This window comes from Phoca vitulina, unplaced genomic scaffold (genome assembly GCF_004348235.1).
Source record: "Phoca vitulina isolate PV1807 unplaced genomic scaffold, GSC_HSeal_1.0 scaffold5, whole genome shotgun sequence".
Taxonomy (NCBI): Eukaryota; Metazoa; Chordata; class Mammalia; order Carnivora; family Phocidae; genus Phoca; species Phoca vitulina.
In genome coordinates, this window is record NW_022589708.1 from 70,575,440 (window position 1) to 70,603,263 (window position 27,824).

A 27,824-nucleotide genomic window follows, 5' to 3' on the forward strand; every position below is an offset into this window, starting at 1 on the left:
AGGCCAGGCCTCCTGGGCTCGGCCCCTTGGAGATGACTCTTCCTCACTGGAGTGAGGCCCCGCGGCAGCCCGGGATCCAGCTGCCTTGTTCACGGCAGCTTCCTCGGCACCTGGAACAGTGCCAGGCCCGGGAGGCACTCAGTATTCGTAGAATGAATGAATCCACAGCTGAAATCTGGCCTGGGCTGGAGAATGGGCCGGCCTCCTGTTCTAGAGACAGACACTGCTGGAGAAGGAGCTGCCACGGAGAAGCGCTTTGCAGTTCCATTCGGAGAAGGCCTTGGACTGGAGATAACCAGTGTTATTATTCCCCCCGGTCCTTCTGTACCTGAGTCATCACTACCCTCAGACACAGGAGGAAGCAAAATATCGCAGGCCTTCTATGGCCTTCGGGGGGGTGGGGGGAGGGGGGGAGAGTATTACAATGTGCTAGGTAAGGCTGTCACCTTCTGGGTATGGGAAGGGGGGGGTCCCCTTTGAGGCAAATTTGCGTATATTTGCATAGCTGTGCCCACCTACACCCTAATCTGCAAAGGGACACCCAGCTCTTCCCACCTATAAACAGACTAATCCTCCTGCTTTCTCCTTTGCAGGATGTGCTGAATCAAAATTTAACTGCCAATGTTCTAGAAATCTTGGGGGGGGGGGGACACAAAATGAACATGCCATTTACATTTTAAATTTTAAAAATGTCACTTTTAGTTTACATTTTTTTATAAGTAGGAGTATATTTTGAAGACTTTCCAGGAGATCAGACGAGAGACAGGGAAATAGTCAAAGGTCAAATCGATCCTGAATCTTCAGTTGCAAAGAGGATTGGATCTCCTGTTTTTTCCTGTATTCGTGTGCGTGCAGTAGGGCTCCTAACCTGATCCTAATAAGAAGGCTCGAAGAAATTGGGTCTCTTCATTTTTCAAGATCATCACACATTTTCCGAGGGGAAAATGGACTCTCACTTTGGAAAACATAAAACCATGTTTGCTTTATGTCCCTTAGAAAACAGCTCCTCGCGTCGGGCGGAGGCAGGCAGGCAGGCGGGCTGGGCGCTGGAAGCCGGAGCCCAGGGCTGCAGCGCGTTGTGTAACCCGCCTGAGAATCACGTTGCACTGACGAGATCCGCAGGCTTTTAGTGCAATAATAAGCTTGATCTTTTTTATTCAAATACAAGGAACAACCACAGCCGGCTCCAAGTCACGTGGCCCGGTCACATGGTGCCGAGACCCAGAGACCGGCTGGCAATCATTAACCAATGCTTACTCCCAGGGAGAAAATGCAGGTTTTAAAGACCCGAGCTCTGTTTTTGTAAAAGCAGCAGCCCTAGAAGAGAAGGTATACATGGTGGGTGGGGTGTCTGGAGCGTGCTAAGGGCTTTCCAAGGAAAGGGAAAGAGCCACCAAGTCCTCCCCGGTGTTGTGCGGCTCCCACTGGACAAACTTGCCCGGGGTCAGCCCCTGTCCCCAGCCCGGAGGAGCCGCGGGGCTGAGCATCCCGGGCGGCGCGCGGAGGGAGGGGCGGGCAGATTGGGCGCGGGGCCCGGGCATTTGCGTAATGGAGGACACAGTTCTGAAATGAGCAGAAGGCTCCATTTGCTCCCCTTTGTGAACTTCGTGCCTTCTAGGGGTCGGCGGAGTTCGGGTAGGGGGTGTGGGGTGGGCAAGGGCAGGGGGAGTTTGTGGGCGCTTCTGGCGTTTTCATTAAAATGAAAACCAGCCTCCAGAATGTGGTTCCTTTAAGTCTTCCTGTGGTAAGAACAGAAACTGCAAGGGCTCTGCCTACCTGAATGTTTCCTTGTTCAGTCGTTTGAATTTAGAAAGAAGTTCTTTCACTTTCTCCAGCTTGTGTTGCGTTCCTTTGTGCTTTCAAAAACTAATTAGCCGGCGGAGTTTGTTTGATTTGGGTGTAGAAGCGACCACAGTGAGCGTGAATAGAGTTTAGAATCTCTTGCTGGAGGGTAGGGATAGATAAAGTACAGATAAAAGACTGGCAGAAACTGGCTTTTTTTTTTTTTTTTATTAAGCTAGGTGTGTTTTATTTCACATGATAAAAAAAAGTACTTTCCCCAAAACACCGTGCAATATGGACTCAGCCTGGTGAGAAAATCCACCAATATAGTATGGAGACTTATATACTTACTTCATTTCAATCTTTTCGGAAAGAACAGATATGTAAGGAATTTCCAGTTTTCCAGGTTCACTGTCTGACTGAAATATAATTTCAGGAAATTTAGTTTGTTAGGGAGTTCACTTGTCTCTGTTCTCACCTTTTCCCCCACTCTACCCTCTTGAAAAAGATAAAAGTACGTGACTTTAAGGGATGGGCCCAGGTTTTGTAGGGCCTGAAGCTTAACAATCCAAGAGGCCCTTTTGAAGAGGATATAAAATTACATATACAAAATTAGGTATTAAAGTATCCCCAAATTCAGAAAAATATGTATTATTCGCTTACCACATCTCTGATATCCTTTTTGTCCTGTATTTTGGGGGGCACGTTTCTTAGTTGGTCTCAAATTTCATCCTGACCAGTTATCAATTTTAAATGTGCCTATAGTTGTACAAGCTTGATGGTTGGAAACATTTTTCCAGGCCAGCTTCTGATGAGTGTGTTCTGGCTCTGTCTGTCCCACATCTTGATTTTCCTCCGCCGGCCCACACTACCTCCCGTGCCAGACACTGCAGGACACCCTCATACTGCGATATGACCTCTGGATCCGAGCCTTTGCATCTCCACGCCGGGTGGGTCAGCCCAGTGGGCCGTAGGAATATTGCTGGAAACCTTCCCTACTTGAGAACAGCCGGCAGTAACTAAACTGTCCATATAGTTTATAAATTTATAAAAATCTCTTAACCCAAAGTAAAGGTATCTCTGATTCCAGTTCCTTTTAGCCAGATCCCAAAAATGCCCATGGCTGCTCCAAAGTCATCCAAAAGGATGGGAAATGTGGCCCAAAGGAAGTCAGAGTAGAAAGAGGCAGCGATCTTAAGCAATCAAAGCAATCAAGGTCAGAGTATCTTACCACCGCCAAGTTTACAAAAGCAAATGGCCATGAATGTGTTGCTGGGGCTCCTGCGTGGGTGAGAAGCTTGGAGATTCCTTTTCATCAGCTTCAAGGTAAATCTGTTTCTGGTGACCCTGGGTGCATCATATGTACATCTCAGGGAGTCATTTTCTGGGTCCCAGAATCAAAGATCCTCTTGTGTGAGGCAAGCTTGCTTATCTGGACATCTCGTGGGCATGATTTGTCAAAGTAAATTCCATTAATAAAAAGCCTCTGTTGGGCTCTGACTCAGCCCCTTGCCCGTTGCCTTCACCCAACCAGCCTCTCAGGGAAAACCGATCTCCCTCTCCACACGTGCGAGGCAAGGGAGGAGGGGAGGAGCTGGGCCAGGGCATTTATTCCGTGTATGTTTATTCCGCGTGTTTTCCGTGCCCAGCCCTACCGAGTGCTTTTGTCACACGCATCACACCCTGTACTTCCCGGGACGACCCTGTGGAGTGGCTGCGACAAGTCCTGCTCTGCAGATGAGACACGGAGGCACAGGGAGAGGGCTTTCTGCCTGCAGTCACTTGGCGACAGCATTTCCAAGCGGCACCTCGGAACCGGGGCTGGCTGACTCCCCAGGCGGGTTCTTTCCTGACGGCACTCTGACCTTAAACTTTCCATGAAGTGAATGCAGCACACGTCTTGTTTGAGTTTCTCTGGTGGAGCTGACTTCATTTGCAGCGGTATCCGGTTATGGCTCCCCTTTCTTTGCGTCCGTTCTTGCAGAGCATGATCTCACTGCCTGCTAAAATAATTAGGGAGGGGAGCCAACGGGATTCCTTGACCAGCCTTAAAGTTCCTCTCTTCCCCTCTGATGCTGATGTTCTAGGGATCTGCCCCTGAAATGTGCCACCCGCCCTTACGCTGCCCAGCCAAAAGAGTCACCTTGTTGAATCACTTGCCTAGCTTGTCAGGACAGTATTTTGAATTTGGAGTGGCTTGCCAATGTGCTGTTTATGGGGGAAAGGAGGCTGTCAGTTCAGACAATCCGCAAATGCACTAATTAACTGGATGGAAAAGCAGGCGGTAGCATCTCCCCTGCAGATGAGAGAACCCATCTGATCCAGTTTCCTGACTGCGGTAGCAGTGATTTTTTTCCTCCCAGGCCAGGCTGGGGACCAGGGCTCCAAAGCATTACTGACTCCTTTAGCTCGGGGTCTCTCCCCTTCTACACCACTGACATCTGGAGCTGGATTGGAGCTGGGTGGGCTGGGGGGAGCTGGCTCGTGCCTTGTAGGATGTTTAGTAGCGTCCTTGGCTGCTATGGAACGCTAACCCTCCCCCCCCCAGCTGTGGTAATCAATAATATCTTCACACATTGCCAAATGTCCCTGGGGTGGGGGCAACATTGCCCCTGGTTGAGAGCCACTTCTTGAGCCCTGTCAACAGACGGCCACCAACAGCTTCCAGTTGTGTTGATTCTTAAGGTGTGGGGGCAGGGGACAGAGTGGCTTTTGGCTCTCATGGGGCGGTGACTCACAGTGGGAATGTTCTAAGATAGACACAGGGCTCTGGGCGCCAGCCCTCCTGCATGAGAATATTGTGAGGGAAAAGGTAAAACCTTTGAGGATAGAAGCGCGCTCATTTCTCCAGTCAATTAGCCTAACTGACGTTGAGGTGGTTACCTGGGTAGTTAAGAGTTCTGTGGTCAGAGACCCCAGTTTGAATCCCAGCTTTGCTCTTAATTAGCAGTGGGACTTTGGATAAGTGACTTTACCTACCCGTGTCTCGGTTTCCTTATTTGCAATATGGGAATGAGAATATCCATATCGTAGAGTTGTTTAAAGAATTCCGTGAGATAATGCATGTGCTTGATGCATAGTAAGTACTTAACCCATGTAACCCACTTTTAAATTTCTGGACCAATCTTTGATGATGATGATGATTGTTTTGTTTTAATGTAGATAAGTATGTCTCTGCCCAGATTCTCCAGATAATTGTGTCAACCTCCTGCTTGGTTGATTCTGGAAACAGTGTACCAAGTAGCAACTTTAGAGTCTCCTTCTTGCTCTTTTTTTTTTAATTTTATTTTTTTATTTTAAGTAGGCTCCACGCCCAACATGGGGCTCGAACTCACAATCCCAAGAACATCCTTCTTGCTCTTTATGGGAAGTACAGATGCTCTCTCCTTGAGATCGTCCATGGTTATCAACAAAGCTCTGCTGTCCTGAGAAAGTTCTGCTCACCACCCTATCAGGATTCGTGGCCATAAGCCTCTTGGTCTACAGTGTGCTTGCTCAGCTCATGCTGAGCTTGAGGTGTTTTGCAAACATTTTTAACCCCATCTTGTCCATGCAAGGATTTACTAATATATACTAATATATATATAATAATGTATACCATATATAAAATATACTAATATATACTAATATATACTATAATTACTAATATATATACTAATATATTCAATTCCAAACGAGATAATTAAAAAAAAGGAAATCAGTGAAAAATCATGAATGTTGCCCTTGTGTATGGACTGAGTCAACGTTAGAGAAGGTTCGAAAGGACAAAGGGTAATTGTATAGTATATAAAAGCTGCCTTGCTTCTTTGGTCAATAATCAGCAAGAGATAGGACAAGCAATAGACAGAAACGAAAGGGTTCAGAGTGTCACAGCTCGGAGGCTCACATCAACAAAGAGTCTACCAGCCTCTGTCAGGAGCATGCCAGGAGTTTGAAGACACAGGCTGGAGTGATGGCGTGCGTGCTGGAGGCCATGGATGTTTCCTCTGTACAAGGCCCCCTTTGAGGGGGCCTGACTTCAAAGTGCAGCGGGCTGGTGGAGATGAAGTTAAAGAGAGTCTCACAATATTTGCAGATACTCTCTCTCTCAATGTGTTTTCAGTGCAGAAAAAAGACCCAAATTTATTGGGGGAAACACGCCCGAGAGAACATATATCAGTGAGGAGGAGGAGCATGGGCTTGAGTTTAAAACACTCCTGTTTGATGGGCATCAATCTGAGGGCTGCCGGTGGAAACCCCTCCTAGGCAACTGGGATGACAAAGTGCGGTCAGAACAGCCTTTCAGGACCTGACCTGCTTCTACATGGAGGAGCTTCTGAACATGAAGAATCTTGCAACTGCCTGGCAGCTGCCTCGTTATTGCCCCGCACATGTGATGTGTAAGCACAGATCTGTAAACGTGGGGATCGGTCTTACAATTCCGAGGGCACGAACAGATGGTATAGTTACAACCAAGACTAGATGCTTCTGCAATCTTTCGGACACAAGGAAAGAGTGGCTTCCTTGGAGGTTGGAGCTCTGCAGAGCGGGAGCTGAAAGCAGCCTAGACATGCACAGGAATGGGGCTCCTGGGTGGCGCAGTGAGTTGAGCGTCTGACTTGTGATTTTGGCTCAGGAAGGGATCTCAGTGTCCTGGGAATCGAGCCCCATAGCCCCGTGTTGGGATCCTGGCTCAGCGGGGAGTCTGCTTGTCTCCCTCTGCCTCTGCCCCGCCCCCTGCTCACGAGAGCTTTTTCTCTTTCTCTCTCTAAAATAAATAAATAAATCTTTAAAAAATTTTTATTTATTTTTAAAATATTTTATTTATTCGAGAGAGAGAGAGCACAAGCAAGGCGAGGGGCAGAGGGAGAAGCAGATTCCCCAGGGAGCAGGGAGCCCCATTTGGGGCTCGATCCCAGGGCCCTGGGATCATGACCTGAGCCAAAGGCAGACGCTTAACGACTGAGCCACCCAGGTGCCCCTTAAAAACTTTTTTAAAAAGAGGCACACAGGAAAGCCGGTTCCATCCCAGGGGCTATTTGCTTCCCTTTCCTCTAACTTTTTCTAGTCCAGCAAAGCCCAAGGCCTTGGAATTCTAGCCAAACCTACTGACCAATGTAGAAAAATGAGCAAGGAGAATTGGCCAGGCAGCTGGCCCAGGCACCAACTCAGAATTCACCGTTAGGATTGAGCGCTGGTGGAACTTACATCCGTAAGTCCACGTGATTACTGAATAAACCTTAGAAGTTAGCTATGATAGGTCAGCTGAGGATGTAAAATGACATTTTAACATAGTATGTATTTTTTTTAAGTTTTTTATTTTTATTTACTTTGCGGGGGGGCAGAGGGAGAGGGCAAGAGAGAATCTTATGCAGGCTCCATGCCCAGCAGAGTTCCACGTAGGGCTCCATCTGGGGCTGGATCTCAGGACCCTGACATCATGACCTGAGCTGAAATCAAGAGTCAGGCACTTAACTACTGAGCCACCCAGGCACCCCCAAAGTTATTCTTTTTAAATTTATTTATAAGTACTCTCTATACCCCACATGGGGCTTGAGACTCACAACCCTGAGATCAAGGGTCACATGTTCCTCTGACTGAGCAGCCAGGCGCCCCATAGTATGTACTTAAAAAAAAAAAAACTTTTATTTTGCAGTAATTTTAGACTTACAGAAAAGTAAAAATAGTACAGAGGATTTTCATATACCCCTCACCCAACTTTCCCTAATGTTTACATCTTATATAATTATAGTACAGTGATCAAAACCAAGAAATTAATACTATTAAATAAAGTATGGGTTTATAAGGAGTTTGCCAGTTTTTTCACTAATGCCCCCTTCCCGGGATCCCACATTGCATTTAATTATTTCTCCTTAGTTTCCTCCAATCTGTGACAATTCCTCAGTCCTTCCTTGTTGTTCATGATTTTGTCACTATTGGAAAAAAAAAAATACCAGTCAGTCAGTCAGTCAGTTATTTTGTAGAATATCCCCCCACTTGGGTTTGCCTGTTGATTTCTCATGAATTTTTAGCAAGGACACCATAGAAGTGATATACACTTCTCAGGGCATCAGACCAAGGGATTCATGATGTCGATACTTCCTAGAAGTGGTGATGTTTACCTTGATTGCTAGACTAAGGGGCTGGGTTTCTCTGCTGTAAAGTTACTGTTTTTCCTTTTTTAGTTAATAAATATCTTGAGGGAGATACTGTTAGATTGTACAAGTGTCCTGTTTCTTCTCAAATTTCTGCCCATTAATTGTGGCATCTGCTGGAGAATCTTGCCTGCAACAATGATTTCTGTGGCGTTGTAATGGCGATTCTGTATTTTCCTCATTTCTTCTACAATTGTTAATTGGAATTCTTCCATAAGGAAGAGCTGCCCCTTTCTCCCTCATTCATTCATTCATTCATTCATTCATTCATGTGTTTATATTAGTATGAACTCATGGGTATTTATTTTATTCTATGGGCTATAATCTAATTACATTATCATTTATATTGTACCTCAGATTGTTCCAGCTTTGGCCATTGGAAGCGCTTGCAGGTTGGGTCCTGTGTTCCTTGAATCCTGTGCCTTCATCTTTTTTGGGCACTTTCTTACCTTCTGAAATCACAAGATACTTCATGTCTCTGCTCTCTCAGCTGGCTCAACCACTTCCCAAGGAGCCCCGGTGCCCTTTAAAGGATCATAGTATTTAAAGACCAACATCTGGGCACTAGGTGGGCTCATTGTTTTTGGGGTGTCATGGCTTCTAGGCCTTCTCAGCAGGCCGAGCTAGGAAATATATGTATGTATAATAAGGCAAGTATATACACATATATTTTTATTTCTTTATCTATTGAACTGTATACATATTTAAAAGAACATGAGCGTTTGTACTGATAGCCCCGATTCCAACCCAGCACCACAGGGTTTACTCCAGCCTTTCTGCTTTCCTTATCTGTAGCTTCTTCCTCTGCCGGTCGGAAGCCTGGTTCTCATGACCGACACCGTACTTACTGTTCTGTCCAACCCTAGCGTAGGCATAAAGTAATTTGAGAATTGCTAGCCCCCATTTCTTCTGAGAAACGAATGCAGTATTTGCGTAGAATTCTTTTTGTCTTAAGCCTTACAGTCTCCTGTTAAAATAACTGTTTTCCCAAAGTTCCAAAGTTCTTTTCTTGACCCCTTTCAGTGTGGTTATGTTAGTAATTTGTAATACACTTAGGTTAATTTGTTATGGTGTGTATTCCTTTTGGGCTCCCTCCCATACCCTGATTCATTTGGTTTTCAAAATTTACATACAACAATCTTCACACTTTGTGGTGTACAGGTCTGTGGGGTTTTTTTTAAGATTTTATTTATTTGTTTGAGAGAGAGAGAGTGTGTACATGAGCTGGGGGTGGGGCAGAGGGAGAAGCAGACTCCCCACTCGATCCCGGGACCCTGAGATCATGACCTAAGCCTAAAGCAGCCACTTAACTGACTGAGCCACCCAGCTTACCCCCCCTCCCGCCGCCTTTTAAAGATCTTATTTGTTGAGAGAGAGAGACTGTGGGTTTTGACAAATGCACAGAGTTGTGTATCCACCACCAGTCATGACACAGAATAATTCTACCACAAAATTGCCCTCACGCAGTCAACCCCTCCCTGAACCTCATCCCCTGGCAATCACTGATCTGCTTTCTGTCCCTGTAGTGTGGCCTTTTCCAGAAAGTGCAATGAATGGAATTATGTAATAGTCTTTTGGATCTGGCTTATTTCACTTAGGAAAATGCATCTAAGGGTCAGCCATTCAATTATTTGTTCCTTTTTATTGTTGAATAATACTCCACTCATTAGGCACCTCAGGCGTCTGTTGCCATTGCTTCACACTGACTTGAGTCACGGCTGGGTCTTCCAGAAGAAAAAATGATGCTCATACTGCTGGTTTGGTGGTACTCCGGATTCTGGTCTCCTTTCTCCATCTGCCTGCTGCCATTTACTTTTCGGATTCTCCGAAGAGATGCTGCATCGTTCTGCCCAGGTTTTATAAAGGCAATCCATGGGAGAGTCCAGGCAGAGGGTGTGTTCACCATCGTACCCAGACTAGACCCTCTGTCCTTTGTCTTTTTGCTTTTAGAAGTCTGAAGTCAATGTGTTTCCTGATCCTTGTAATTGATCTATTTCATCTTCATGGAAACTCCTAGGATCATTTTTTGTTCCCAAGGGGTCCCCAGTGGTTAGAAATTACCCAATGATGTCCTTGGACAATTTTCATCCATTGTGTTGGGTACTTGGAGGACCCTTTCATTCTAGAATGGCATGTCCTGTTCTAGGACAACTACTTGAATAATTTTGTCCATGATTTTCCTTCTATTTCTTTCTTCTCTCTTTCTGAGATTTCTTCTATTATTTAAATGTCAGACTTCCTGGACTCATCCTCTACTTTCCTCTTCTCCTTCATTTTCCATCTCTTTGTCTTTTTGCTATAGTTTCTGGGATACTTACCATCATCTTTATTTTCTAGTCTCTCTATTTAATTTGTTATTTAAAACAACATCTGTGCAGTTGTTTTTAGTTCCCAAGAGCTCTTTTGGCGGTTGTTCTCTACGTTTCTTCTCTTTCTTTTTTTTTTAGAGAGAGGGGGAGTGGGGGTGGGGGAGAGGCAGAGAGAGAGAGAGAGGGAATCCTCAAGCAGGCTCCCCACTGAGCACGGAGCTTGATGTGGGGCTCGATCTCACAACCCTGAGATCATGACCTGAGCCGAAATCAAGAGTCAGACCTACTGAGCCACCCAGGCGCCCCTCTCCTTCTTTTTTATAGCATTCCAGTCTTCTTGCTTTGATCTTCTGTCATCTCTTTGAGGACATTAATGATTTGGGGGAAAGTTTTCTTCTCCCTGCATAGACTCCAGGTTGCCTTTTTTTTCTGTTTGTGGTACAGCTATGTCCATGATAGAGTTGAGAACAAACAAGCTACCTTGGAAGCTCTGAGGTTAAGGCAGGGGTTTGCTGACTGTGAGCTTCACTGTGGGGTGAGCTGGCTGGGTGGACTATTTGTTGAACATTCCCTAATTTCAGTATCTTTGGGTGGTTTCTCTGGGACTGGTCAGATTCTCCAGTGCAGAACTTTAGTCTCCTGCTTGGAAGCTTAACGTCTGGTGGCCAAAGTTCTGGGAGCTAAGTTGGGGAAAGAGAGCCGGGGGTCTCAGCACCTGGCACTCATTGTGTATACTGTCATTTGATCTTCTTGGTTTTGACACAGTGCGTCCAAGTTCCCAGTCCACAGACTTCTATTTTACACTCTTAGGAGGGTGAAATCTCTAAACTATGGTTAGATGGGGTAAAAGTAGTCTCCCCGTGTACAGAGTGGGGGCGGGAAGCTAGAGACCTGTGTCTCTGGGGGCTTTCACCCAGTCCTTATTTTAGCCACCCTGTTTGTGCCTCCATTTCCAAAGGTACCTGGTGCTGTTGGTTCCTGAGTTTTTTTGAAGATTCTCTAGTGTGAAACAAGCTCATTCTTCGCTTTATCTACTGCCAACTCAAGGCCGGTAAGTCCTTTATCACCTGCTTCCTAGCTTCTCATATTTTGTTGCTGTTTTTTCCTCTCCTGTCCCGCCTGCCTGTGTGGGGTGTGTCTTTAAACAATCTCTTTACTGTAGTTTTAGTGTATTTTGGGAGGAAGCAAGTTAGATGTGATATTCACTCTTGCATCCTAAAAAGGAAGTCTAGAATGTATTTTTTGAAATATCGGAAATCATAACTCTTAATGCTAAAATGGGACTTGGAATACCACGTTTGCTGGGCCTCAGTTGGGGACAGATGACTTGTACAAAGCCACATAACTAGTAGGGAAGAACAGCTTTCGAACCTGGGACCTGACTTGCCTAATTTTGTTTGTACTATATCAGCACGGTGCCCTTTATGATCATTATGAAATAACATTAAAAAAACCTTTTATTCTGAACTAGTTTAAGACTCATGAAAAGTTCCAAAAAAATAGTACAGAGGGTTCCCATGTGGCCTTTGCTCAGCTTCCCCCAACAATAGTCTTATAGACAACAGTACATTGTCAAAACCAGGAGCTTGACGTTGGCACACTACTCTGATGAAGGTCAGGCCCAGACTCTTAAGTAACATTCTGAATGTATGAAATTTGTGTATTCTGCTAAGCAAAAGCCAGAAGAGGACTCAATCTTTTCTTACTAAGGAGGCTACAATCTAAATAGACATACGAAGATAACTCACCAAATAACACTCAAGTACAGTCCAAAATATATTTTAGAGCCGTCTTCCAGAAAAGCGAGAGGTAGTGAAAACAGGATGGGCTTTGAAATCAGACGAATCTAAGTCCGAATCCAACTTCGCTGCTTAAGATTTGTGGGTCGCTGGGCAAGGAATTTCCCTGAGCCTCATTTTCTTAATGTAAAATGGTGAATATTATTATCTACTTCTTAACATGGTGAGAATGAAATCATGTAGATTATAGTCTAGAATAGTGCTTGGTACATAGTAGCTCTTCAATAAATGGTCACCATAATAATTATTAATAAAATAATAATCCTTAATAATCATAATCCTGTAGTTGTCCGCTTGATCTCGTGTCCAGCTCAAACACCAGGTAGGTTTCTACCTCCTAATTTACTCGGTCGGGTTTAAATAGAAATCAAAGAACAGTTCCTCGTGAAGAGAGGCCTCAGAGGGCACCATGACTTGCCCAAATTGGTGGCACAGGTGTGTCCTCTAAGCCTCCTAATCATCCACGTCAGTATTTCAGTAAAGTATGGAAAGACGGTCAAACATTTAACTAAATGCACATAATTTACCTTTTCTTTTAAAGAAAACTTTGGAAAATAACTGGGATTCTTTTAGTTGTAGTACAAGGTAAAGGTGCGTACCTAACGGCCAAAAGGATGCTGTTTATCTCTCGACCACGTTATCACTTTACAAGCAGTTTGGCTCAAGCCCAGGAGAAGACACTTGTTCCTTTCCCAGGACTCCCCCGAGGCCCACCCCCCTCCATTCCACATGCAAGTCCAAGGGTCCCAGCCCATAGAGGAAGTGGCCATCACAGGCACAGCAAGAAAGCTTTGGAATTAGAAACCCATGCAAATTCTAAATTGAGCCTTGTTTGATTATCTGAACAAAAACACTTGCAAGTCAGTGTGTGAACTAGCCACTTGGGGCTTTTCAAAGGCCCACACTTGGGCTCCACTCAGCAGGTGGTTGTCCGATGAGCATCCTGCTTTACATCACACCTGATCGCCCACCGGCCTAACTCTGGCTTGAATTTCCTGCCCTTGGCATCAACAGAAAGGGGGGTTCACAAAGGCAGCAGCTTCCGGTTTGGCCCCATAGCAAGGAAGGAGCTCTGCTTGCAAACTTGGCCATTTGTGTAAATTGTAAAGTCAGGACTTGCCTTTGGGGGTCGGGGTGACCCTGCAGTCCATTCCGGTCCACCCAAGCCGGCTGATGGTAAGACAGGACCTGAGGATAAAGAAAAAGCTACTTCGTGATCCTGTCTCTTTTCCTGTTCTGATTGCCTGTTATTTGAACGAATAACTTCCAGGCCTTCCTTTATGTCTCCAACCGTGTTCCTTCCCAACCATCTCACAAAAGATCACGTTTCCTTCTGCCGGTTTACCTCGTCTGTCTGGGGGGTTTTTAGGGACTCAGGCACAGCTTTTGGTAGTTCAGTAGAACTGCTAATTCAAGAAATTCTCTCTTCTATTAATCATGCAATTCACATCACTAGAATATTCTCAAAGAAATTAGGCTACATCTAAATAAACAGTGTGGTAAGCGCTGTAACATAAATGGAAAACAGTGTTTATTATGGGCTGAATTGTGCCACGTCCCTCATGTTGAAATCCCAACCCCCAACACCTCAGAATATGACTGTATTTGGAGACAGAGATTTTAAAGAGGTGATTAAGTTAGAAGGAAGCCTTTTGGGTGGGACCTAATCCCATATGAGTCGTGTCCTCCTAAGAAAAGGATATTAATAATGACACAGGTGCGTGGACAGAGGGAAGACCATATCGGTGGCCATCTATAAGTCAAGGAGACAGGTCTTGGAAGCAACCAACCCTGTTGACACCTTGATCTTGGACTTCTAGCCTCCAGAGCTGTAAGGCAATAAATCTCTGTTGCTTAAGCCACCCAGTCTGTGCTGCTTTCTCATGGCAGCCCTAGCCGACAGTACATGGTTCAATCATAACTGCGCTGTGATTTTAATCCATCCATTCACAAAAGTTAACGGGCCCCTATTTTTTAAAAATCACCATGTAAAGCGAGTCTGCTTGTTTTCTTTTTCACAGCTTAACTGAGGGATAACTCACATCCAATAAACTGTACATACTTTAAGTGTACAATCTGATAAACGTTGACATCTCTCTACACTCATAAAACCATCAACACAATCAAGATAATGAACATACCTGTCATCTTGAATAAGTTTCCCTGAGCTCCCTTGTACTCTTTCTGTCCTTCCCTTCTCCTTCCCCATTTTCCGGGCCACCACTGAATCTGCTTTCTGTCACTAGAGATTAATCTGCCACTTCTGGAGTTTTATATAAATGGAATCATATAGCGTGCATTCTTTTTGGTCTAATTGCTTTCACTTCGTTTAATTATCTGGAGATTCATCCAGGTGGTGGTGTATTTCAGTAGTAGTATTACCTGGTATGCGTTCGCCAGAGTCCCTCCATTCACCTGCAAAAGGACTCTTGAAGGCCTGTTTAGTTTTCTTTCTAATAAAAAAGAAGTTTTCATTGATTAATGATATAACGTGATTACCAAATTATCTTTGTTTACTGTCTTATCCATGTTATTTTATTTTAAGCGTAGGAAAATAATTGTAATAGCTTTTCTGATGATTGTGAGGGTCCCTATCGTTTTCCAATGGGGGTTTAATTTCTTAGTTATTGGAATGGAATGCCCTAAAATAGGGATTTCAAAACCCTGACCTGGGTTTTAGTTGGTTCTGAGTTATTGTTTTTAACCATAGTGGGTTTTTTTCTCCTTTTTCACCAGATTTAATCAATTTTTTGGTTTACAATTGTTTGAGATTCGGAATAGAGCTGCTATAAACATACATGCACAAGTCTTCCTGTAGACATATGCTTTCTTTTTGTTCGGGAAAATACATAGAATTGAAATGGTTGGATCATATGGAAGGTGTGTTTAACCTTTTAAAAATTGCCAAACTTTTCCCAAAATGGCTGTACCATGTTGCACCATCACCGGCGGTCTATGAGAGTTCTGGCTCCTTTGCATCTTTGCCAATACTTGGAATAGTTGAGCTTTTTGATTTTAGCCATTCCAGTAGGAATGTCGTGGCATAGCATCGTGTTGTTAATTTGCATCTCCCTAATGATGTTGAGTAGCATTGCCGTCCATAGATCTTTTTTTAGATGACATGTCTGCTCAGATCTTTTTGCCTATTTTTTAACTGGGTCATTTGTTTTCTTACGATTGAGTTTTGAGAGTTCATTATGTATTCCGGATGCAGGTCTTTTATCAGATACAGACTTTGCAAATATTTTTTTCTAGCCTGTGACTTGTGTTTTCATTCTCTTAATAGCGTCTTTCAAAGAGCAGAATTTTTAATTTTGATGAAATCCAATTTATCAACCTTTCCTTTTATAAAGTGTGCTTTTGGTGTCACATCTAAGAAATCTTTGCCTAATCTTGTCACCAAGATTTTCTTCTATGTTTTCTTCAAAAAGTGTCGCAGTTTTAGGTTTTATATTTGGGATTATAGCCCGTTGTGAGTTAATGTTTCTATATGGTATGAGGTATGAATAGAAATTCTTTTATTTATTTATTTTTTGCATGTGGGTGTTGAATTGTGTCAGTCCTATTTGTTATAAAGATTGTTCCTCCTCTGAAGAATTGCTTTTGCATCGTTGTCATAAGTCAGTTGTCCTTAAATGTATGGGTTTCTTTTTGGACATTTTATTCTATTTTACTGATACTTTTGTCTGTCTTTATGTCAATAGCACACTGTCTTGGTTGCTGTTGCTTTATAGTAAGTCTGGAAATTAAGAAGTGTTAGCTCTCCAACTTTGTTTTTCTGAATGTCCTTTGTAAACAGCCTAATCATTAACGCCCTCATTGCCACTCAGAGATCCCTTTGAGTGGGCTTAATTAATTTCCTCTCTGAATCTCCAAAGGTGGCTCTTAAAATTTGTGCACTTCTGCTCAAGCCCCTACCCTGCCTCTGCTTCTCTCACTCCCTCTTAGTTCTGGACTTTGCCCCTTGCTTGGCCCAAAAGTAGAGGTCATCAGCTGAGACCTTCCATAACTGTTATACTCCCCCAACAATAAGGTTTTCTACATTTGCACTAATCCTTACCTGCTTCCTTCCTAGCTCAGAGAACAATACCAATTATCATAATGACCAGGTAATTATAGTTACAAATACTGGGTTCTTTCTATGGGCCAAACACTATGCACTTTTTATCATTTCTCATTTCGTCTGCAGAAGATCTCTATCCGGTAGAGATACTGTCCTTGTCCTCATTTGACGGAGGAAGAAGTGAAAGTAGAGAAATTCTTTGTGTTTCCCATATTGGGGTAGCTAGTAGGAGTTGGAGTTAGGGTTCAAGCCTTGGTCCGTCTGGTTTCTGTCCTTCCTCCTGTCCAGACCTAATGATCCTGTTAGTACTGTCCATCCCCTGCCCTCCTAGCTCATCAAAAAACTTGCTCCGTTCATTACCTCCCTCTCCTTTGTCTCTTTCCCCTTCCCTTTCTACTTGCTCCTTTCCATCAAGGTGATCATACCAAAACAAGTATCTTCAACTACTGTAAGAAGTTGAAGTTTTCCAAATGTTTATCTGCAGCCAGACTTACATTCTGCAGATTCATGTATTAAGTTGTGTATTAGAAAGCTCCACTGGGATATCTCACCGACACCTCAAACATCAAAGAAAATGTATCACCTTCCCTCCAACCCTGCCCCTCCTCTGGAATTTTCTACCCGAGCCAATGGCCCTTCCAACCATACAGGGGCCCAAGCCAGAAGCTGACTGTCAAAAGACTCAGATTTTGATTTCAAAACACAGCTCTGCCACTTACTAGACTGGAGACATTTGAGCCTCAATTTCCCAACCCGAAAAGTGGGGGTAAACATTCCACTTCACAGTGTTGTTTTCTGAGCTAAATGACCAGGTTAGTTGCTCGGTAATAATTACTACTGTGCTCATCATTGTCGTCATTTTCACCATCATCATATCCTCCTACCCCCTCCTTCTTTCCAGTCACTCTTACTTACTGCCTTACGGTTCCACAAACAGCCTGCACCATCATTTCAGTTTCTTCAATTTTGCTATTCTGCTAGAAGGTCTTCTTACATTCTAGACCAGTGATCACTGAAGTCCCACCCACGGGGCATTAGAAAGCATTAGGACTTCTATTTATGTTCATTTTTAGAAATTTCGTCTGTTAAGGTTTTATTTATATGTGTTTTATATATTAACAGAGTATATATAAAATTTAGAAATAAGTGTAACTATTGAGGATACATGTCCAAAAATTTCGGGGAAGGATATATAATAAAAATAGTTGGGAGTTCACCATTCTTGACTGAGTGAAGAGCCCTGTTTGGTTTTCATCCAGAACATCATGGCATTTTGTGAAAACTGGGCGTCTGCCCCATGGACAACATGAAGGCAGGCACTGATCCAATTCGGCTTAAGTTGCCCACAACAAGTTCTGCTCTCATTACTTTTAGCGGGAATGGATTTATTATAGGCTGTTGCCTCGTAGCGAGGTTCTTAACCTTCAGCGCGCATCAGAATCTGCAGAAAGGTTTTTAGAGCCAAGGTTCCTGGGCCCCGCCCCGGAGTTTCTGATTCGGTGGGCCTGGTGCGGGGTCCGAGAATCTGCGTTTCTACCAAGGGCCCAGGCGCTGCTCATGCAGCTGCGCCAGAGGCCGCCCTTTGGGAACCGCCGGGTTACAGAATGGTGACAAGGGCTCCAGACTGGGCACCTGGACACAACGCCCAGAGTCACACTGCAAAACTGGCTTGGCCAGGTAGTTGCTGCACCTGCTGCTTCCACTGCCAAGCCCCAAGCCGCACTGCCTCTGCTGCAGGCCAGAAAACTGCACAAGCTGGAGACTGTGCGGACGCCACTCCGTACCCAGGGGGTCGGAGACTGACTAGACATTAGTTCCTTTCTCGCCCTTGCTGGAGACGGTCCAAAGCATCTCCACTTCGGTGTGAGACAGGGCAACCTCAGGGACCTCAGGAAAAACTGCTTTTTTTGCTCCTTTTCCTGCTTCTCTTCTTGCTAGGACCTGCACCCCCGCCTTACACACACCTTATAGAACAGATCAGGTATGACATTAACTCCTTGTAAAGGTCAAGGAGTTAATGATTTCTTTGGAGTCTTCCAGCACCATGGATATGATCTAAAGAGTGACTGGGCAGGGTCCACATGAAGCTTTTCCAAGACCATGGACTCACCAGGACCCCTGGCTCCAGGGCATAAGTGATTTATAGAGGATGCCTAAACACTCCTTTCTGTTCCTGGGTGCCTGGGAAGACACGTGCCCCAGGCCACAGTTTTCAGTAAAAACCCCAGACCCCAAGCAAAGACGAGACTTTCTCTCCTTTTCCTTTCGGAGTCCCCCAGACACTCTGCTATATCTGCTCTCTCTTTATCTTCAATAAACTCTGCTCTCACTTCCTGCTGGCTTATGTCTGATTTCCATCCTGCAGGAAGCCAAGGACCCTCCGGGCTGGTCCTGCGGGACCCCCTCTGGGTCCTCGGACCAGGCCTGCATGTATGATCTGTATCCAGAGGGGCAGTGTGGGGGGGACGCTGACAGCGCCCACACCGCGCTGCGCACCAGAGCATCTGCCTGGGGTAGCCTGCCATTTTCATAACCGACCTAAGGTTACTTGTGGAATCCCTAGGGTCAGGGAGTTTGGAAAACAAAGACTCAGCATCCCAGACTTTAGTGCCTAGGAAATCTTGCTAGGAGAGGTTGGGGTGGTTTTGAGTGAGGCATCTGTTGTAGAGTGTATTTTTTTTTTTAAGATTTTATTTCTTTTATTTGAGAGAGAGAGAGAGAGCATGAGTGGGGGGAGCAGCAGAGGGAGAGGGAGAAGCAGACTCCCAGCCAAGCTGGGAGTGCGACGTGGGACTCGATCCCGGGACCCTGAGATCATGACCTGAGCTGAAGGCAGATGCTTCACTGACAAAGCCACCCAGGCGCCCCTGTAGATTGTATTTTTCACCTTGCTTTCTGGTACAGAGTCTGAGCCCTAGGACCCGGCACAGAGCGGGCCCTCAGCGGGCCCTTCTTCCTTCTCCTTCCCCTGTGGGCTAGCCTCAGTCACCCGCCTCCAGCATGCCCATGTGTCGTGCTTGAGAGTTTGCCCTGCTGATAAAATCTGAAGGGCTCCTGTCTGGGGTCTTCTCTCCGATTTTTTCCACAGTGAGGTGGGCTCTCTGAACACGCTAGGCGTACTGTGGGGAGCAGAATTTTGCAGTGATGGGTCTGCCTCTGACCATCCCCCTGTGGGAGTGTCACCGGGGCTCACCTGGATTCTGGGTCACTGTGATCTCTCCCCAACTCCTTCCCTCCCAGTGCTCATCTGCAGAGACTGGAACCCAGGTGTGGCGCCTCTGTCTTGAGAGGCTCTGAGACCGAGGCCATTCCTGGAAGGAAGATCTGATAGCCTTCCACGAACGAGCTGTAAAACGATTTGGAGTGAACCCTCTCTCCGGGGGGCTTGCAGCTCTTCCAGTGGTTTCCACTGGCAATAGTGGGCAATAGATGCAAACAGTCAAATTGCCTGTTCTCTACCACTAGTTCAGGTCAAAGTGTCATTTAGGCAGCTTCCAAGGCTTCCTCAGTCCTCCTGCCTGGGAGCGTGGAGGTGCGGGCTGGGGAGAAAGGCCAGGCGTGCTCAGGGTTCAGGCGGTAACTCCTCCCAGCCTCTTCCTTTAAAGCCACACTGCAGTGCCACCCACAGCCTTTGCCGACCATGACAGAAGCAAACTGCTTTTAAAATTTTGGCAGCGCTCATAGTGTCAGAAGCCAAGCTTTAAACAGAGAGGCGTCATGACACAGCGGAAGGAGTGGAGGATTTGGAAATAGGTCTCCAGGATCAACTCTTTTCTCTCTATTGACACATTATGTGACTCTGGACACATTTCTTTTTCTTTTTCTTTCTTTTTTAATTTTTTAGATTTTATTTATTTATTTGAGAGAGAGAGAGAGAGAGAGAGCATGAGCTGGGGGAGGGGCAGAGGGAGAGAGAGAAGCAAACTCCCCACCGATGGCAGAGTCCCACTGATGGCTCGATCCTGGAACCCTGAGAGCATGACCTGAGCTGAAGGTAGACGCTTATCTGGCTGAGCCAGCCAGGCGTCCCTCTGGGCACATTTCTTAACGTTTCCTTGACTCAGTGTCTTCACCTGTAAAAAGAGAAAACTCTGCCTTAGAGACCTGTGAGGATGTAGTATTAAGTGCTTGATATGTATTGTCAAATGGCAGCAATTGGTACTATTTCTAGCGAGGAGCACGGAGGATGGTCACAAGTTCATAGCTTGTTTGCTTATGCTCATGAACACGTGTACCTTCTCAGGATATGGACGGTCTTAGTGGAACAGAGATTTTATTTGTAAATTCCACTCATATGCCATCTCAAATTCTGTCTAGAATAAGGCAGGGTATAAAAATTACTTTTTATATTGTACATTCATTTATACTAAGTGAGCACTTCCCCTGTTTGGTGTAGGAGATACAGATCTGAGAGAGACAGCACCTGCCCTCAAGGATCTCACAGTCAAGGAGGCAAGGCCATCACGCACATCTGATCGCAGACAGTGAGATGCATTCTATCACAGGGATGCGTCCGCAGTGCTAAGAGCCTGGAAGAGGGGCAGCAAGCACCATGGGCAGGCCTTTGCATGCCAGACCAAGGAGCTGGGACTCTGTAGGTGGTGGGAGCCCCGCTAGGAGAGAGACCTGGGTGGCTTTGCATTTGGAGCCCTCACTGCTGCAGCTGGGGCTGGAGGGACAGGGGAAGGCGGGATGGCCAGCAGAGACACCACCATCCAGGCGAGCAGTGGCAAGGGAATGAAGACCATGGGTGGATCCCAGGGCTGGCGAGAGGTCCCCTCCACAAGACGAGGTGGGTGCCTGGATGCAGGGATAAAGCCAAGAGGCAAGGACATGGGTGACTTTAGGGTTCCTGGCTTATGCGGCTGGGTGGATGGTCGTGCTTTGGGCCACATTTTCTTTGAACGCAAAAACAAAAATCATGGCCTATTCTTAGTAATTCTGATTTCCTGTGGGTATTTTTGGTACCAGAGTTTATTTAGTTGTCCCATCTTCTCTAAGAAAATTCTATCTGATAACTAGTAGGGGCTGTAAATAAGAGCAGAAGAAGGGCAGGAGTCTTTGCTTCCCCCCCCCCCCCACGCCTCCCCAGATAAGAAGCAATGTGGGGTATTTATTTGCTGTTAACTTACACAGCCTACCAGGGCGGAGAGGGGCGGGGGGTGAGGGCTTACACAGCCGCTCAAGTACTGCCCAGTTGGCCGGGCAAGTGCTCAAAACAGCTTCTGGCTTGGCCACTTCGCCGGGCACCAGCCCCACAGGTTATGAAATGTTTAATACTGTGTTTTTATGGGAGAAATGCAACAAGGAGATAGAAATGTGTTGTAAAGGTGGTCTGACCAGATATTGCTCAACCGACTGGCCTCAAGAACAGGAATGTTTCTGGCCAATACACATTTAAGGGAGAGAAATGAAAACAAAAGCAATCAAATGGTATTTTTCTCAGACTTGAAGGGAGGATGCATTCTCAGCTTGAGAGAGACTTTCTTTTTCCTAATTAAGATGAATGTAATGTTTAATTACAAAGACCCCAGGTAAACTAAAAATGGACTGTTGCGAATTTTAAAAGGGTAAAAGGATTCATGTTGGAAGAAGTGGACTCTCGCTGAGTCTCAGATGACTCAAGTGTCTTTTGCATTATGAAGGACTGAGATTTTCAGCTGCACAGCATATATGCTTACCGTTGGGGCGTGTGTGTGTTGTGTGTGTGTGTATTTATCTCACACCAAAGACCGAAATCTCACAGAAGCCTCGGTTAGCAGGTGTCATGATTATCCTATAAACACAGCACACTGTGGATTGCTGCCACGTAGTTATTTTCTTCAGACATATCTTTGTGGTAGAATGTTCTCTCTCTCTTTTTTTAAAGATTTTATTTATTCATTTGAGAGAGAGACAGAGAGAGCACAAGCAGGGGAGAGGGGCAGAAGGAGAGGGAGAAGCAGACTCCCCACTGAGCAGGGTGCCCGATGCGGGACTCGATCCCAGGAACCTGGGACCGTGACCTGAGCCGAAGGCAGACGCTTAACCATCTGAGCCACCCAGACGCCCTAGAATGTTCTCTTTCTGGAAGCCAACGACTTCTAATACTGGATTCTTGAGTGTAGCAATAAGCCTCCCCAAACACAAATACATTTCCTGCGTTTTAAAAGTAATGGCCTGCATAGCCATTCATCTCCATGACTGGTGATTCGTGCAAAAAAATGGGATCTAAGAAGTGTTAATGAAGCAACCATCCTTGAACACTGAACAGTCAGAACCAAGCCTTCTAATGGACACCCAAGCATGCAGTTAGGGGAAGGAAGGTTTGAGGTTGAATCCTAACTGAACGTCTCTCGATAACCTGCAGCCTGGGCAAAGGTGTGTCCCGATGCTCCGTGGCGTGCTTGGAACTCCCCAGCTGGTGGATTGAGAGTTGTTTGCTCGCCCTGTTCAAAACGAGAGGTGTAAAAGGACACCTGAAAGACGACTCATAATTTGTAACTGACTGGCGATGCTTGACGAGCCCCGTGTATTTATAATCTTTCAAAGCCACATGCAAAGGTCCCCGTGCCTCATTAATCATCCAGCTGCAACATTTTTGTCTATCATGCTGTTTGTTACCACAAGACCTGAACTAAAGTAAACTTCTCCTTCCCAAGTTTTCCCTTGTACCAGAGCTACTGCGCTAGCCTTTCTAAATTATAGCAACCCATGTCTGTTTCAGGCTGGTCCCCGGGGGCTGTAATTGCAGAAGTATAACCTGGCAGTTAGGTCACATGGTCCAAGGAACCGCCGGGGCACCAACGTGCTTCCTGCCAGACGACCTTTGGCAGCTGGAGACACGGGTGCCCCATCTGCAGCCGCTGGCTGTGTGTGCGCTCAGCTCTCTGCTATTCCCAGGGCAGAGTGGAGGTGCCTGTTGAAAACCCCGAGTCAGAACTTGGAACCCTGAGCTCCCGCTCTGCCACCATATCAATTTCCTGTTAATGGAGTGGCTTGCTCAGGTGTTAATTGGCAAGGATGTTTGTTTGCTTTTGTTTCTTATAAAAAGAACGGTATTTCAGTCTGAGACATTTCCTACTTTTGAATTAGCTTAGGGCATGTTTCCTACTAGAAAGATAAGCATTATCTATACAAGGATGCGGAATATCTTCCTCGGTTTAACCCTTGGGAACGGAGGCCTGGCTTCACCGCGGAGGGGATTCAGGCAGGGCACAGCCCGTGCGTGTGGGGATGTGGATGCTGGAGATGCTGGGCCCGGGTCTGATTCGTATCTCAAACCTCAGTGTCCTCATCCGTAGCAGAAGGTAGTCGTGAGGAGTCCACGAGCTAATGCGTATGAATGACAGCCACACACCACGAATGACAGCCCTCACAACGCGCCACGCACTGTTCCTTCACTAACTCGTTTCCCCCTCAGAGCAGTTCTGTGGCGGAGGTGCTATTGCTATCACCCCCGTTTGACAGATGGGAAGTTGAGGCCCAGAAAGGTACAGACAGTAACTTGCCCAAGCTCACGCAACTACTAAGGGGCAGACCTGGGATTTGAAACCAAGCTTGACTATGGAGCGCACGTTCTTATTTATGACATTAAACTTCCTTTTGTAAGATAGTTGGTGAGTGCCGTGTACTTGGTAACTATCCAGTAAATATCAGCAGGGAACGCACAGCCAATTTCTCATACCAGAAGCCATGTTTCTCCTCTCTGGATACTATGCTAAGTGTCATGGGCGACCCTTTAAAGGCCTAAAAGTACTGTTTAGTTCTCCAAGGCTAAGTCTCTTCTCTATGGCCTCAGGAAGTTGGAGCAAACAGAAATGTGGTAAAGGTGTCAAGGCATCAGTCAGCGTGGGGATGGGAAGATGCCGCCATATTGTGGCCAAATCGTGCCAAGCCAGTGGGGGGGCACTTTAGAACACGGGGGGATCTTGATGGGGCTTGCTGTGACAAGGAGGAGACACTTCGTCTGTGTGCACGTGTCTAGGGAGGTGATAGAGAACCTTAGGTGACTTCCGGTCCTGGGAAGGAGAGCTTGGGGCGAGGTCCTGGGTCCTCTGAGTATCTCAGCTGCATTCGAAGTTGGAGACTGAGAAGGATGATCGGGGCTGATCGAGAGAAAGCAGTGTGTGTCTTCCCCCAAGCCTCTGTCTTAGAGACTCTGGAAGGTGTTTTAATAGTAAAGAGATGCCCATGGGATGAGACAGCTTGCGTAGGTTTGGGGGTGGTTGTGACTGGCATTTGCTCTCGGAAGACTAGAGATGCCAACACTCCTATGCTGGAGTTTGCTTTAGATTTTTACCCTCTGTGTAATTCTGCTCCATGACCGGCCAAGCACTATTTTAGGGGCTGGCAATTCGAAGATAGTAGAAAGTGCAGTCCCTGCCCTTAAGCAACCAATGTTCGTTGGAAGAGACAGACAGATAAACAGAAAATATAAATCAATAGGGTAATCCAGAGGCAAGCATGAGGGATCATGGGACCTTTGGGAAGGACCTCTAACTCTGGGAGGGAGGTGGTGAGATCAGAGGCAGCTGGTGATACCTACCAAACATCAGCCTCTGAGGCAGAAGGAGGTGGAAGGTAACAGGGAGCCAAGAGATGAGCAGATTTGTCTTGATGGGGCTTAAAATATTAGGTAAGGCAAGGTAGGGGATAAGGGTGGGGAGACAGGGCCACGTGTAATAGAGGAAGGAGCTCAGGCTTCCATTGGCTCTCCAGCAATAATGGTATCACTAGATCTATGAGTGGCTTTGTAAATAGATCCCTCGGACAGCAGTATGGAGGATGGGTTTCGGGGGAGAAGAGGCTGAGTCAGAGAGACCTGCTGTAGTGAATTCAGACAGGATGAGGGCTTGAGCCAGGACTGTGATGACAGGAAAGGCAGCTAAATAAACTGAGCAGGACTCGATGTTTGATTGGTTATGGGTGGAGTGTTGGGAGAGAAAGAATTTGGTGATGGGTCCCACGTTTCTAGCTTGGGTGGCTGGGAAGATGGTGGTGCTCCCACTGAGTTGGAGGTTATAGGGAAAAAGCTAGGTTAGAACAGGAGATGATGAGGTCAGTCTTGAAAACGTTGAGTTGGAGGTGCCTGGTGGATATTTAAAGAGAGGGTCCCAGAGGCGGTTCCAGAGGCCTGTGCTAATGTCATGAGCATCTAGTGCACCGTTGAAACCTTGGAGGGGAGATGGGCTCAGCGGGGAGCAGACCAGCGCTCCGAGAAAGGACTGTGGCATTTCCGGCAGCCTGAGCTTGGGATGGCACCAGCTCAAGGCATCAGCGGCTGTGAAGCCCAAGGGCCCCGGAATAGAGCAGACTCCTGTGGGCAGAGATGCTGCAGTCTACGCTGGCTTCACAGGAGAATCGGGGACAGTGGGCCTGTTGCCGGGCTTGAGACGTTGTGTCCCAATGCTGGTTCTGATGCAGGGCTGGGGAGAAGGGTGGGCTGGGGGAGGAGAGGGGAGTCGCAGTCCCCTGCCAGCTAAGGGGGCTCTTTAAAATGGAAACGTTTAAACTATTGGTGAAACATCATGAAACGTTCCAGTCATTGGTGTCTAGGCAGAGGTTCTCGGGCAGGTGAAGGCAGGAAATCACCCGTCAGGCCTCTTCACATTGTGCCGGTGCTGAGATTTTCACAGGTCATAGGCTTGTGACAGGCTTGGGACCTGTCCTCAGGGGAGGGGGCAGTGTGGGTCCATTTTGAAAAAAACTCCTGGGGGTGATCCCTCCCAGGCGGAGAACCCCTGCTCTAGAGGACACAGGACTAACTGGAGAAAAGTCTCGGGAACCCTCCCTCTACTTTGTCCCCCTAAGTTGAACTGTTTTCCACCAACACTTCAAAGCGTCCTCCAGCCCAACAGGGGTACAGTCCCACCATGGGGAATTTCTACACGTTACTGCTCACCTTGCGGTAAAACAATTACAGAATCATCACTCACTCACCTGGCATTATCAGGAAGGCTAGGGGGAGCACCTGAAGCCATGGTGCTCTTTCTAGAACACCATGAGATATTGACATATTTATTTCTATTAAATGATTTCAGACAATTTTACAGGCAGAAAGTATGACTCTATAATATATGTATGCAATCTAAATTTACCACCAACTGTCCATGAAAAAAAAAAAATCAAGCTGTCACACCAAGCCTAATTGGTGATTTCTGTGTTTTTCTGCTAATTTTTGTTAGCTGTGCTCATTTATTTGTTTTATCATATAAGTGTTCACTGGCAGACAAGTGGTAGCAGTTGCCAAAGTCTTAAGGAAAATCTAGGAGACAAATTTCGGTGCCGTATACTAAGGCTGTCCTGCCTTTGGGACAAGAGCGCAATTCCATCACCCCCTGAAAATCGGTAAAAACCGCAATCGTTGCATTTTACTCGTAGAACCCCTGAGTCCAGCTTATGGAATAAATCCTTGAGAACCACTGACTTCAATGATAACATTTATTTCTTCTTTAACTGTCAAACAGCAGCTGTGTTTATGTAGATATTCTTGACCCAAGTAATGGGCGAGCTTTATGGGATCTGAGAACCCCACTCAAAATGAAAAGCTGCCTCTGTGTGTTCTAGCTGTGGGGACTTGGTCCCTGGGTTCTTTCTACCCTGAACACGTCCCCCCCGCCCCCAGTCTGTACCAACAAGAAGTCTTGCTTCTAGGCTCCACTCACAGGCCGTTTGCTAAAAACATATTGTACCAAGGACTGAAAGTCTCACAAAGAGAGAGAGGCCTCCTCCAGATTCAGGCACTGGTCAGGAGCACTGCTTGGAGCTCCGATTTCCGCCTGGGTACCTTCAGGGCCAGGGAGCTCACTTCTTCACAAAGAAAAGGTTTTCAGGAAGCCCCTCTGATTTCCATCTCCAACTTCTAAAATCACCCAACCCTTAAATTCTGCTTCGTTTTTGCCATCGGCACTTTCTCCCTTGTAGTGTTTTTATTTGGGTCCTCACCCTGTCCCTCTGTGGTAAGTGGCTCAGGTTTTGGAATCATTTGGGCTAGAACCTTCAACTCATAACTACCTTCACCATTTACTAGCTGTGTGACCTTGGTGAGTTCCTTAACCTCTCTGAGCCTCAGTTACCACATATGTAAAATAAGAATCCCATTACTGTCTGTTTCAAGGATTATCAGGAGGCCCATGAAGGAAACTGCCTGACAGAAAGCCGTCAATGTAGCGGAGATATTATTCTTATCCCCTCTCCTAGATTACAAAGTCAGCGAGGGCTGGGACCTCTTCTTGGATGTCTTTGAATCTCCGCCTACCAGTCAGCAAAGTGCCTGTATGAAGAATCTAATGAACGTACGGCATGAAAGAGACTGAGCTGACCAAGACAGACAGGAAGCTTGGGTAATTATTTGAAATGTCTAAAGTCTTCAGAAGGCTTAAAAATGTAATGTCAACCCTCCTGCAAGAGAAATGTGTGGCGCAGAAAACCCAGGGCAGAAAGCAGAGAGCAAGGGCAAGTTGGGACAGGAAATGAAGATGAAATTGGGAAAGGTCATGCGGAATCAGGTCAAGTTCTGGGGGAAGAAGGAGCAAAGACACATGATGTGGCGAGCGCTAATTAACGTGGTTAAAGAGAACAGCATGGAGCAGTCAATGCCGGAGAGCAAGGAGCCCGGCTCCCAGGCTGCCCCAACGTAAAAAACAAAAGCAATCTCTCCACCCCACGACTCCTTGCAGATGAACCTGCAAACCTCCCTGTCTTGGCTTTCTAGATGAGGACTATGATGGCAGAGTGGCGGGCCTTCCCAAGACGT

The 27,824-nt window shown here is 46.1% G+C and overlaps 1 long non-coding RNA gene across 1 annotated transcript; it reads left to right on the forward strand.

Annotated features, from left to right (window-relative positions):
* Positions 1 to 1,211: 1,211 nt before the first annotated feature.
* LOC116631745 lies at positions 1,212 to 27,803 on the forward strand. The gene is made up of 3 exons (XR_004299253.1): positions 1,212 to 1,329; positions 11,184 to 11,276; positions 27,269 to 27,803. It is a non-coding gene; the product is annotated as an uncharacterized LOC116631745 (long non-coding RNA).
* Positions 27,804 to 27,824: the final 21 nt, after the last annotated feature.